The sequence below is a fragment of the Hetaerina americana genome, unplaced genomic scaffold (genome assembly GCF_022747635.1).
Source record: "Hetaerina americana unplaced genomic scaffold, ioHetAmer1.1.p SCAF_12, whole genome shotgun sequence".
NCBI classification, from domain to species: Eukaryota; Metazoa; Arthropoda; class Insecta; order Odonata; family Calopterygidae; genus Hetaerina; species Hetaerina americana.
Genome location: NW_027286292.1, coordinates 537,889 through 552,382, shown reverse-complemented (window position 1 = coordinate 552,382; position 14,494 = coordinate 537,889). Strand labels below are relative to the sequence as shown.

Sequence of the window (14,494 nt, the reverse complement as noted above, 5' to 3'; positions counted from 1 at the left end):
GTCCCTAACAGAGATCCGATTTTGGTTGCCTTTGCGGTAATCGAGACCTTTTCATTTAAAAAATTGCCGTGAAGGGAACCGAAACAGACGTGTACCCGTATTCAAACCAAAAACAGCCAAAGGACGCTGGTTTAAATATCAAAAGAGTGACGTGACGATCAGTTTGTCGAGTCTAGAGGCGGGAAGCAAGCGCCCCCGGATGCAATCAAGGCACTTGCCCACCTCGGCAATCCCCAAGCGAAACTCGCGGGCATTGTGTAACAGGGTTGACGCCGACCACTTGTTATCATTTTCATGAATGAAATTATGACCCGGTTTAGAAAACTTCCTTAAAATCACACATCGCTCTCAGCGTCCAAGTTCGAACGTCAATTATTTCACGACTGGACCCGATTTCAAATTCGAAGTTTTTACTCTTTCTTACAAGTCTCCGGTAAGCACAAAAAGATTTTCAACGATCAATAATTTTTATTGTGATAGATTTTCATCATAAGCCAGAAGTGGGAAAGACTTTTCGACGCTCCTCTTCCGAGATCCGCTCGGCATTCGAATGCATAGCATTCAATTCGAGCGCGGTGTGCGCATCCGCGCGCGTTGATCTCTGGGAAGTCCTTCGGTGGCTCCGTCTCCACGCAATGCTCCTTCCCGGGGTTGCAGCAGCGCTTTGCCTCCCGTCTGGAGAGCATCCGAGGGATTCTCTACAGACGTGCACCACTCCCCCCCCCACTCCTCCGCCGCCGCCGTGATTCGGGATCGCACCCCGCACCGCCCGCCGAGCGGCGCGCGGGCCGTAGCCTTCCCTCCCGCACACCACCTGTTGTTCTCCCCCACCAGCTCCCCCTTTCGACCGAAAAGGCAGTTGTGGTGTCAAATTCCGCACTTGGCGGCCTCGAGGAGCGAGATAGGCCTTGTGCTTCCTTGAGGCAATTCCATTTTGCTAAGCGCCCACTATCATTAAAAATTAAATGACAGGGTCACGTTGCACGGTGAAAATTGAGCACTGAGAAGCATGATTACGTGGGGGAATTGCTTTGGCACTGCGGCCTAACTTCGTGGAAGGGGGAATGTTTTTGCCCTTGTACGTAAAGTTCGTCGACGGAAAAGAACGCCACCCAAAGGTGGTGGTCCCAAGGAAGATTGGGCGCCGATTGTTTGGATTCTCCCGGCGCGCTAGCCGAGTGCAGGTTCCTTGACATCTGCAGAGCGCCAGAGAGTGGAAGTTCAATTTACTCGAAACCGATAGCTTCATCCAAATGTCACACAATAATAGATGAAATTCCGCCATTCACTCCAGGCATCACGCAAAACCTTAGGGAATCACGCCAGAAGAATGACATGATTAAATCCACCGATTCGAGTTGGCATGGCGTTAATGGATTCAAGCGTGAAGCGTAAGCAGGTGCCATCAATTTTTCATTGTTATATCAATAAAAAATGGTGTATTCGTGCGTAAACTCTTGGATTTCGTCAACATTGTGCACTTGTCACCTATGCATGGATATGAATACTCCGTGAATGCACCGGTCACGGAAACATTTGAAATGGTACTTGGTCAAAAAAAAATGATTTTTCAATTGTTACCACTGCATATTTATCGCATAAGAATTCAATTACACTAGTTTGAAATGTACTGAGCTTAAAAATGGATGGAGCCAAAACTTTCCTTTCACCAAAGAATAGTTGGTATATTTCCGAGTGCGGATGATAAATCGTAAGACATCGTAAGTGTATTCGTGTTCGCCGAAAGTGGAGGGCGACTAAGTTTCAAGCGTAGCACGGTGAAAATCCTTCATGATGAAAGGAGACACTGCTTTTCCACATAGAATTTTTTTACTATGACCTAGGTTTCGTTGCAGCGTGACATATTCAGGACCTGAAGATTTTACGCCCTAACGAAACCTAGGTCATAGTAAAAAAATTCTACGAGAAAAAGCAAAGTGCCTCCTTTCATCAGGGTGGGAGGCATTGACTAAGCTCACGTGCGCTCAGGGCTAGTCTAGTCCCGGGCGAAGTAGAAGTCTTTGGCCGCCCTGAGGGACTGGGTCCGATCGGATGATGAAGCGGGACTCGAAACATCGACCGGCCTGGCCTAAAGTGAAAATACTGAAGACCGTCGCTTCGTCCACTTTAAGTAAGATGTCGCGCGGGTTCGAGTGACTTAATTGTGATCATTACAAAAAGCGTCAGTGACTACGTTTCAGTACGGCAGAATGAGATCCTTGCAATTGCGAACGTAACGAGTGAGAAACAGCTGAGCCACGGCAGGGTTAGTCAGCTGGGGAACGCGACCCCATCTAAGAGCCCCCCCAAATACGTCCGAGGGGCTGTCGTCGTCCCGCCTCCATGCTGGGTGCTTCAACTCGGGTTGTCCGGTCCTTGAGGAATCTGTTGGCGAGGACACGGAATTATCGGAGGTGATGGAATGGTAAAAAAACGCCAGTCCCGAGGCGCATTCTCCAACTATTCCCATCTTTCAGAAAATACTCTTCGAGTGGCGTGAACATTACTATGTGTGTTCATCAACCCCAAGGGCCCAGGCTCGAATCCCGGGGGAGGAACTTATTTTTTCCTTGTTTAATCGATACCTATTGGGGTGCCATGTGAGGAGCACGCGTCGTCCGTCGGATGGGACGTTAAGCTGTCGACCCCTCGGTGGCGCCTTCCGCTAAGAGCAGGCATGCGCCGACGCCGGATTTCTCTCCACCCTTCCCCCATTTAGCCCGAGTGGCGGCGAGGTAACGTCCTTCCCGGCTAACCCAGAGGTCGTGGGTTCAATTCCCGTCTGTGTGGGTTTTCCTCCACATGAGGCTTGGGTGTTTGTAAATGTGTACAATGTAATGTGCACGCGTTAGGTGGAAAAGAGGACTATTCTGTCTCAATCTCGCCCCAATAAATTCGTTAAATAAAATAAATTCCCTCAAAGTCGTCCTAGCAAATCACCAATCTATCCCTAATGGCGCAAATAACCGTAGCTGTTACCTTTTAACTCTGACTACAGGACTATTTCGATTATGGTTTCCAATGAATTGACACTTTGCTAGACTAGAGTTATCCATTGGCTCTGTTCTTATTTCAATAGGTTTACGTAATGTAAAATGGAACATGCTACAAGGACGGCTGAACTACAGTTGGGAGGGTGGGCGCGTGGATGCGAAGTTGGGTCCGGGCAAATAGGAATATTATTTATAGAGCCCCTGGAAGCATCATGAATTTGTGCTTACGGGAGAAGTCCGCGAAGGCCAACCCACCGCCAACCTTCGGCGACCATGCATGAAAAACTCTTGTATTCCACATGACGAAAATGTCACCGTAAACAGAGGAACGTACCGCAACATTGGGCTTGAATTACGAATGGAGATATATGTATTTTAAATGTATCGATGCGAAGTTAAAATCTGTATCGCAGATCACGGGTGTTAATTTTTGCCGAGGGGCATTCCGCCGAGAGCGGTGCCCTTCCAGGGAGGCCAAGGGAAAAGGAAAGGGCGTCAGCGACCGACGGAAAGTTACACGACGGTCGTCGTCAGCCAAGCCCCACCAGGCGCAGTCTTTTATCGCTATGCTCTCGGCTCCACTTAATGGGCACCACCGTTTTTGGCTAGATACAGTTAACCCAAAACAGCTGAAATATATTCGCAATTTTCGCTCAAGTACATTACTTGGAGAAATGTGCCATGCGATATTGCAAAGTTTCAACACAATAACTTGTGACCTCAGGGACGCGATACTCACTTTTCATACGAATATCTTATGTCGCCATCATACTATATCTAAAGAAGGGACTAATATTCATTGTAAACTCAAAGACTAGATTTATGTTCACAGATTCCTTTACTTTTACGGTGAAATTGAAATGTTTCATGCATGGTCATCGCAAGATAACAAACACTTGCATTTGGCCTTATTTTCCGCCAATTAGAGTGGTTTTATTCTTGTTAACCTCAATTGTATTGAAATAGTTTTACCGTACATTTAGCGCACACTTGAACTTTTCAGGATTTGTTTAGTACTTAGCTCTTCGATAAAAGTGACCAGAGTAACAAGCATTCAAACCCCGTTCGAACGCTCTTATTTCCAAGCCGACAGTGGATGGAATGAGTCACCACACCGACGGTGGTTCGCCTCAAAAATATCACTTTATATATTCGAAAATTTTTAACGACTAATTAAATATTGCGCAATTGGAAAATCATAGCTTAAGTGACTTCATCTGCACTCTGTGAACACAAATACAGCTAAGCAGGAAAAATTAGGGAGGTTATGCAAGTGATATGCATACAGGTACCTGTATGTACGAGGGTCATCCGGAAAGTAGTACCCGTTCGTGAAATAAAGACACAAAAGTAAATATTAACAAACATAAAAAATTTTATTTGAAAGAGGATACTTTAAACTACTTCTCAACATAATCTCCAAGCAAATTAAGGCATTTGTCATAACGTGTGACAAGTTTCTGTATTCCTGCTGCATAGTCCTTCGCCGCCAGCTCATTGAGATACGCGAGGGACCCATCTTGCACAAATTTTTGCATAATGCAGATGGTGTTTAACAATTTCATGAACAATTGTTCGAGAAACATTGGGAAAATGCTCACAGATGTCATCAATTGTGACGCGCCGATCGTTCCTCACGAATTCGTCAACTGAGCTCACCAGTTGGTCTGTAATGACAGACGGTCTCCCCGAACGCTCATCGTCGTGTGTGTTCCCCCTCCCCATGTTGAAGTTGCGACACCACCGCCGAACAGACGACTCGTCCATTACATTGTCTCCATACACCTCCTTTAATTGGCGATGAATATCACATGGGCGAACGTTTCTTGCATTGAGGAATTTAATCACTGCCCTCACTTCACAACTGGCGGCGTTCTCAATTTTTTTAAACATTGTAAACAATCACAGAAACAACACAGGCAATGCTAGCGTCACGCAACTTGGCTCAGAGAAGGCAGACAAGCCACTGAAGCTATCTGACCTCGTCCAGCGGCTACTCGCGTCGTCAGCACTTCATGCGGCACGAACGGGTACTACTTTCCGGATGACCCTCGTACATTCATAGGTATACGAGGGGCTGCGGAGGTCGCTCATCCGCACGGTCGCTCAATCGGTGGTCCGTGTGGCCGTAATCGGCCAAGAGCTTCAATTTTATCGCGTGTGAAAACACAATCGACGGCCAAGCCCCTTCCAGCACTTTGACCGGCTGGAACTCAGCATACGCGCTTCCTATAACTACTCCACTAATGCATTGATCGGCGATAATACGAGTATTCCCGTCTCGCAGTATGCTGTAGACAACAGTCTGGCGGTTGACAGGTTACGATAATATTCTGGACAAAAGATGAAACTTTGTGATATTAGGCACTAAAGAGATTATGCAGGGTAGATTAGCGTGTTTGTCTAAAATTGTGATTTTTTGTCATTTTTTTCATGTGGGACAGTCACTAGCATGCATCCAGGCACACTCCAACAGCATATTTAAGAGCGATATTTATTTAAGAATTTATATCGGCACTTGTCCTGGTGGCAACGGTCTAGTCTGGTCAACGGTCACTCATACAACGTAACGGTCACTCTTACACACTTGTGCTCGAAGTCGTGCGGGAGTTATCTGATGGCCTCCTCCTCCTCGGCCCGGGGTTCGTTTCGAGGGTGGAGCTCACCCTCGGCCGAGAGGCGCGCGCGTGAACTCCATGCACCGGGGGCCGGGCCGGTCCTTGCCCTCCGCCGCAAGTGGTTTCCCAGGAAGATCTGCTAAGGAGCGAGTCACACGTTTCGGATTAGACCGGGAGGTATTTAAGACGTCCGCTTATTTTGAATCCGAGACATTCCAATCGCGAGACGGTCTCCCTCGGTTACCACAAAGCCTGAAAGTTATGAAGGGATGGGCGCGTAAGGCAAGGAAAAATTGGGTTTATTGCTTTAGGAAAAGACATACATAATTTGCAATCGGTAAAGGAGACATATGGTAATCCACGGAGTCCAAAATCCCCAGAGTCACACTTATACTGAAGCAGATGTGAGCTGCATTGCACGCGACTACCACCGGCTTCATTTATTACTCAACAATACCACCAACAATAATTTTTCAGTCACTGGGCCGAACGATTCTAGTTCAGACAAACCCTACGCATATTACACATTATACAATCAAATTCCGGGATAGTTATGGATAAAAAGAAGCGTTGCCCGTGATTTAACTCTCTCTCTCTTTCTGATGCTGCAGCTTTGTTCCACATGCTGATCACATTTTTGGTATTATTTTTCTGGTTCGGATAAGGCAACTGAGATTTTGATAGCACCAGCACAGTCGGCATTTCTTTGGATTAGTTCAAGTAGAGAAAGCGTGAGTATACAAACAAATGCATTACCACGGTCTTCATACTCCGAATCACAATTATTAATTTCACATTCTCAATGGCAATTTTCATCAGTTCCAAGCATTAGAAGGAATAGTAAACGAAAGACAGTGGAGACATCCGAATGTCACGTAGCCATTTGCCATAAAGAGTAGACTGAGTCTAGCTGACCCTGATCAAATATTTGTCACCTCGTTCCCCACTGATTGTCGGGGCCCCCCTCCTAGGGAAGAACTGCATCGACCCTGTCGCGGCCGCTGTAGCTTTAGACAAACGGGGTGGGCGACGACAGCTCCGTGCTTGAAAACTTGATGATTCCCATAGCAAGCGCTTCAACATCTGTGACCTTTGGCCTTTAGCTTACAAGCAATTGCCTATACTCCCATATTCATACGAGCATTTCCCTGAGTTTTCTTCATGAGACCTCTGTCACGTCAATGGCACATCTTCCTAGGGCAAAAAAACATCCCTTGTAATACAACATAAGTCGAACTGGACAACGGGAAGGGAAGATAGAATCGACTTGTCACTACCCCTAAATAACAATTCAACCCGTACCACATGATGAATAACTTCAGCGAATAAGTGCTTCTGCCGAAAACCACATAATATAACCATCATCCCGTTTACAGTTGGTTTATAGCAATTCAAGAATAGGAAAAACCCTTGACAGAACTGTATTGCTGCCACAGCTAAAATGAGCCGTTATTTTATCGTAAATATCGTCTAGCATAGTAGTGATTCACGATAACGTTAACGATAAATCAAAGTTGGATGGAAAGTCCACGACCATGGTTCACCTTCTCCTCCAAAGTCCACGACGCAATACTACAGTTCCTGCATTCTGGACCAGTTGTGCTTTCATAAACAAAGGACAAAAGATCATCGGGCGAAACAAATGACCCAAGTGTGCGGAACATTCTGTCAATATGAGCGATTTCAAACTCTCGGAAGAGAAGGAATTAGAGGCGGACACCCACTGCTCACGAGAGAATAAAGCAAGCAGGGAGGGGTCCGTTGGGTCGAGAGCAGCAAGTGAGCATCCCGTCACGGGCAATGGGCCATGCGGCAAGAAAAAAGAAGGACCGCTAATCCCCCCTGCAGTCCAATAGTCCAATTAATGCGCACCGATCGGTTCCGAGTTAAAAATACCACGGCCGAGTCCCCCCAGGGGAGCGCGGACGAAAATTATGCAAAAGCGATGAAGCGATGATGGAAGTCCAAAGGAAAGGGAGGCGGCAGGGGGGGGCTGGCTTCAATGAGCGATCAAAGCGCCACGGCAGGTGGAAGAAGTTTCTTCTCATAAACATGCTCGGGTGATTCCGAGCGATCAAAGGGTCGCCGACGCCGTCTACGCTCCGAAAAGGGAAATATGGGGTTATGGGGCGCGGGGGGGCTGGGGGCGGAGAGAATAGGGGGTGGGGTTCGAACGGGAGAGACGGGGGCCGATCGATACGGAGAGAGACCGGGGCCGCCGAGTCGTCGCTTCCCACGAGGACCAAGGCACTCTCACGTGACCACGAAAGAAAGAAAGGCAGGCCCGCCCCCCGTCTCGGGGCAGGGTGCGTGCGGCCCGCATGGCAGAAGCGCGCACCCCGCGGCGCACTGCTTGGACGGGCAACGATGGATGATGGCGGGCGAGGAGCGAGCGACTCGATCCGCAGGGCCGCGGGTCGAGGCGAAAAATGAGCGCAGGATTGTCGACGGCCGGAGGGGCGTGGTTTGCGGCCACTGACCGAAGAAACTTGTTGGCGTTTACCCCGAGAGATTCTTCAAGTGCTCGTAATTCCTGGTGAACCGCGCAGGGAAGGATCTTGCCTCCCCTCCCTCGCCAGTTGCACACGTCGTTGCGATTAGGTCGAGGTGAGCTTCCAACTTTTCAACTTACATACGGAGTGATTACTGTGGTCGTCCCTCGAGGATGCTTTCGGTGTGATCTTAACCAGCTGGAGCCCGGGGCGTCTTTTACGGAACGTTCGCCACGCATCGTGTCAAATGTTGTCGCGGCATTTCTACCGTAAACAATGATCTGCACATCGAACCACGAGGTGTGAAATATGACACTGAGCATCTTCTCGGTCGTAACGTTTCGATCGCATTGTAACGACAAGGATCCCTAAGAAATGACAAAGAGCCTGAAATATTTTCCCAGGGATAAGGCTTAACTGGTGCGTCGATTGGTTTATGAGGGACCTTGAGCGACCTCCAACATTCTATGGCATTCTTCCACACAGGCGCACTTTTATTGCAACCCTACCCGCTCAAGTTTGTCGCGCGCTCATCAATCTCGTGCGTCCACGAAGGTTTCTCGAAAACAGGGCTCTTCCCAGCAAGAGTCCTACTCTAGTGGAGACATTTGGTGTCGAGAAAAGTTGATCGAAAATCCCTTGCCCACTTGCAGTTCAGTGCCCGAACAAGTTCAAATGAATGCGACCGGGAACACTGGGGTCGTCGAAGGCCACGCACCGTCCAACCCATCGGTACGAATACCACCAGTGCAGAGAAATAACCACTTGCTGTCGGAGATGACTCCCGAGAGCCCAAATCGTAGTCCGGCCCATGGAAAGGAGCGCCGTGGATTTCAGTTTGGCAGTCGAGGGAACACTGACAGGGTGGTGACTGGGTGCGGCTTGAGTGTTCCGCAACCATAACACAACTCGACACACACAACGACTCTCTTGATGCAGGCATTCTGCCGTCCTCTCGAGCTTACCATGAAATAATCTGTTCAGAGGACGACCATTTGTGGGCGATGTGAGATTCTCAGCTCATTGGTAACGTCCGCCACAACTGATGAATGAAAGGATTTCTATTTCGAGCTCCATGGCTAGTTGCACTTGGTTCACATACGAGTACTAACTCATCACCCAAAGACTAGCCGTGGGTGTTCGCAAACGCAACGATAGGATCAATTTGAAAGCAAAGGAGTTAGATGACCACCTCCACCCACCAAGAAAGCAGCTCAAATTAATATCTGCACATTTCCTCACTTATCTGTTGCCTACCAGCAGTTTTCGAAATTATAGCAGATAATTTTCCATTCCGGCACCTAGGTACTGATAAGAATGGAGCGATGTTCACAAAGCCCGGTCCTTGCGCCAATTTATTTGTCTGACCAACATTGTTTCGTGGAAAGGCCATGTGGAGGTGATGTTAAGACACTAGCTTTGAAAAATAACCGCAGGCAATTTGGAAAGGGGATATGCATTTAAAGATGTATGTCCTCGCCTGTATTTATGTTGTCGTTGCGAACTGTGTGAGGGAGAAACGAATTCCTTGTCTGTATTTTAGAAATCACGAGCATTTTCAAAGCAACCGTGTAATAACTTCGCTTTTTACGTGGTATCTGAGCGTTGGTCCGGAATTCGGTCCGCGAGAGAGTTCATGGTCACACGTTCACCGTGTAGTCCCCAAAACAAGGGCCAAAATTTAATTCATTAAGAGATACTAACTTTTTTGTTATTTTTAACTGCGATTATCTAGTCTTGTTTCTGTCTAATTCTTCAAGTACTTGACTATATTTCTCCCAAGAGTTTACTCTCGCTGAACCGCAATGCGTTTGTATTTTAACGCAAGTTTCACTGCAGTCTTTGACCTCTCATAACTTTACCATCAGACTGGAATAATACAACCGATTTACTGTGTATTTAATACAAAATCTACTGCTAGCGTGTCGAAGTTTCCATTAATATTATTCATAGATATCCATGAAACATTCATGGATTTTCATATTTTGAAAGCTGCTTCGAAAGACTCGAGAAATATGGCTGAACTGTCGATAAAATAAATATTCCAATCAATTACTCTTGAGAATGCATTCCCTGACAACAACAATTATGACTTTCCCCCATGGCTGAAAGACGACATTTTGGTGGAAAAGGTCGCGCATTACCTCTGTGGCGCAATCGGGTAGCCCGTACATATGTAGAACGATCAAATGTGTAAACCAGATACACGAGCACTTTTGTAAAGACTCGGGGAAAAATACACACTTGAGAGAACCACCCCGTTCTCGGGATAATGGAAAGGGAAATTCGATCGGTGAAGTATGGTCGTCGAGAGGTTTTCAGTGGTTAACTAGGGTCATTCATTACTTCACTATCCTGGAAGCGGAAACCGTTTGATGCTGACGCAGACCGCAATCGGTATTTTGATTGGATGTTTCCCAAACACCAAGCCGATCGGTTAGATCTTCACTCCATTTGCTCCGAGGTCCAGTGGACAGTCTCGAAACATGGCAAATAGGATTGAATGTGGCGTATACGTACAGAGATCCCTCGGCACAAATTTCAATGCAATTTTCCAAATAGGGGCTTATGCAGAGATGAAAAAAATGCGGACGTCCAAGCGATTCAATACAAATAACTTCGGTACTTCTAAGTGCATCGTAATAAAGTACCCCAAAGATGACGGGGCACAAGAGCGTTCTTAATGAAAAAAATATCCACGGCCGCCGCAAGACTTGCGTGGAAGAATTAGCCGCCACGTCACCACTCAGAGAAAAGGAATAACATGCACTCAAGGCCGTATTTATAAAGTTTCCAGCAGCACAACGAGATGGAAGTGCTTTTATGAAGTTTCGAACGAAAACCTCGACGAGCGAAGACCGTCTACGGCTGAATATTCTATCTGCGAACGTCCTCCTCGATACTTGACGTTCAAGATGAGTGGAAAAATACGCAGAGAACGCGGCTTTGATACTTTATCGATCCGGACATCAACGCCTCCGGGAGTGTTTCTCGAGGCGACGCCGGGAGTGACCAGACGGGTGGGAAGGTAGCAGCAGCCCCACGTACGGGCGGGGTGGGATGGCCAACCCCCTCACGTGGAGGCCTTCGTACATGCGCACGCCAACAGCCGACACTCGCGACCACAAACCCCCAAAACTCTATAAATCACTTCCTCCGATTTGGGTGGCGAGCGCTGGGAGTCGACCTCTGAAATCAATTTACGGGCAGTCGATACAGCACGGCCTCACTGAACAAGCGGACTCAAGGCATTCATTCGACACCTCTTGGTTTGAATCCCCTCTCGCGCTTTCGTAATGCGATTCAGTAACCTTGATGGCTGGCTTGAATTAGAAATATTCTATGAGAAATAATCTCAACCGAAGAACTCCTCGAAGTTCTAGTCTCGCGGTGATGACTTCGGCGAGGATGAAACCGAGCCCTTTCATCTTACCCAAGACGTAGTATCAGCCATCATATTCGCAGCTGCGCACATTTCGCGATAATTTTTGCAAGTTTATTTAAATCGAAGGAAGCCGATTTCATATCTCTCAGCGGTGTGGGCGGCCCTTCCTCTGCCATTCGGAGAGGCCATTCAATCTAATTATATAATCAGGTGTGTGTGCATATATACAAAAAAATATAAATATATACATATATATGTGTGTGTGTGTGTGTGTTTGTGTGTGGGTCGCGGTAGTCCAGGGAGTATAGCGCTGGACTGCTGACCGGAGGGGCCCGAGTGCGATTCCCAGGCAGGTCTCTGGGCACCTACAGCTCCACCCAAGCTATGTGATTTTCCGGGTACCAGATCTTCCTGGGAAACCATAACCGGCACAGGGAAAGGAACTGGCCCCCCTACCCTGCTGTGTGAATTTCACACGCCGTCGGGCTTAGTACTGGATGACCTCAACCATCACTACCAAACCGACCTTCGGGTTGATAACTGTGTTTATGGTTTCTTTATATAAATATTATTAGGTAATCTACCGGTTAAGGTAGGTTTTTGGATGGACACAGCTACTAAATAAATGTTTTGCGACATATTCTAACAAAATACAAAATTCAATATCCTACTCAACATCAGACCCTTCTTCATCTCCGAGTACTTTCTTCCTCCCTTCATCCCGTCCAACATCCCTATCCTGTTCCTTCCCATTCCTCGTTTGCTTAACATTCTCCCCTCTATTACAGTCTTACACATCCCACTGCCGGTCAATATCCCCTTCATCCACTTTTCCTGCCTCCATAGGATTTCTCCCAACAAACCCCTCTCTTCGCCCACCATACCAAGTACTTCCTCATTTGTTTTCTTCTCTGTCCATTTCACCTTCTCCATTCTTCTCCACACCCACATTTCAAAAGCCTCCAGTCTATGTCTATCCTCCTGCTTCAATGGCCACGTTTCCGCGCCGTACATAGCTACGTTCCATATCAAAGTTTTTACGAGTGTTTTCTTAACATCCTTACTCAAAGTCCCTCTCATCAACTCCCTCCTCCTTGTGAAAGCCTCTTTGCCTAGCGCAATTCTTCTCCTTACGTCCCTACTACTTTAACCGTGTTGGTCCAAAAAACTTCCGAGATACGTAAACTGTTCTACCTGGTCTAGTTTTTGCCCTCCTATTTTAATGTTAAGCTTGGCCTTTTTCTTTCTAGAAAATCGCATAACCTTTGTTTTATTAATATTGATTTTTATCCCATACCTGTCGCACTGAATTTCCAATTCACTCAGCAATGCTTGCAACCCCTTCGCTGACTGACAAACTAAAGCCTGGTCTTCAGCAAACCTAACTGATTTTACGAATTCGCGCCCACTTTAATTACAACCTCCAGTTCTTCCCATGCCTCTTTAATCGTTTCCTCTGCATACACGTTGAACAGCAACGGTGATAATGGGCAACCCTGCCTTACACCTCTTCCTAACACTGCCCATCCGGACTCCCCGTTCCCCACCCGTACCTGAGCAGTCTGAGACATGTACAGGTTGCGGATTAGCCTCCTTTCCCTCCAATCTATTCCTATTTTCTGCAATATATTCATTAGTTTTTCCCAATTCACTCTATCAAACGCTTTTTCGAAATCTACGAAACAGGCAAATACCTCCTGGTTGTGTTCTAAATTCCTCTCGATTAATAATCTCATGACTGCAATGGCATCACACGTAAATAATCCTTTGCCATACTCTCTATCCTTTTGTTTATGATCCTGAGAACAACTTTAGCTGCGTGGGATATCAAACTTATTGCCCTGATATATATATATATATATATATATATATATATATATATATATATATATATATATATATATATATATATATACACACACACACACACACATACACACACGAGTATAAATCCATTCATCCAGCGCCCCAGCCTCTACTGTTAAAACCTTCTCAGTTCCCTCCTCCTCTCCCTTGAAAAAGGTGGCGGCGCCATCGTAAATTCGGAATGCGTGCGATTTTCTTTTTGCGTGTTTCTGTGTTTTTATTCGCTAGTACTATCGTGGTATACATTATTATTCACATCCCAAATCCGTGAGACTTTCACATAAGTTATACACATATATAGATATGTTTGGGACGGGTATTAGGATAGGGGCGAGGGGTGGGGGAGTATGGCGGAGTCAGGCACGCATACTCGAACGGAAAAGCGTGAAAGGGACCACGGTTTATGGTCCCTTACCACGGACCATATGGTGAACTTCAATTAATGTTCTCCCCGGGACGAGTCCACGGGGAGTGGTGCACGCTTGAGCCTGGCGAAATGGCGAGAGTAGGCCCCACTATTATTCCACGGAAAATTCAACCCGAGCGATGATTGACTGAAAGGTCACCGCCAATTTAATGAGTGTTCAACCTGCAAACGCCCAGATTACCCTACGGTAACCATGTGAGCATCAAAAATGCATGCCAGTTTCCTGAACATGCCAATTCTCTCCCGATCGAGAACTTAAAGATTCGCTGTTAGGATTCCATGGCTCCAACAGCTGCGTTAAACCCCGCGGCCCGCCCACCATTACGATTGGGGCACCAGCCGTTGCCAATTCGGAAGATTGAGATTCATTCGCGATGGAAATTTCAGCTTTTAATAGGGTCCGCGCATGGCATCTCTGGGCGACAGCAATGAGGTTCGGGATGGTGCGGTGGCTAACCACACCAAGGGCCCGGGCTCGAAACCCGGTGGAGGCTGGATTCTTCAGTGGCTAAGGAAAAGGCGTGTACAGGACTGTAAGACCCTGGTAAGACCACTTTTAGAGTACGCATCTCTTGCATGGGACCCTCATGAAGAAGGATATATAAAAAAACTGGAAAAGGTACAAAGAAAGGCTGCCCGATATGTACTGGGGAAGCTTAGGAGGACGGAGAGTGTGTCTGACATGTTAAAAACGCTGGCCAGGGAACCTCTAC

At 47.0% G+C, this 14,494-nt stretch overlaps 1 protein-coding gene across 2 annotated transcripts in view; it reads right to left on the bottom strand.

The window, feature by feature from the left end:
* The window catches only part of LOC139685635 (ribonucleoprotein PTB-binding 1-like), a 146,974-nt gene that overhangs the window by 50,781 nt on the left and 81,699 nt on the right, over nucleotides 1-14,494 (bottom strand). The gene's annotated exons all lie outside the window — the stretch shown is intronic.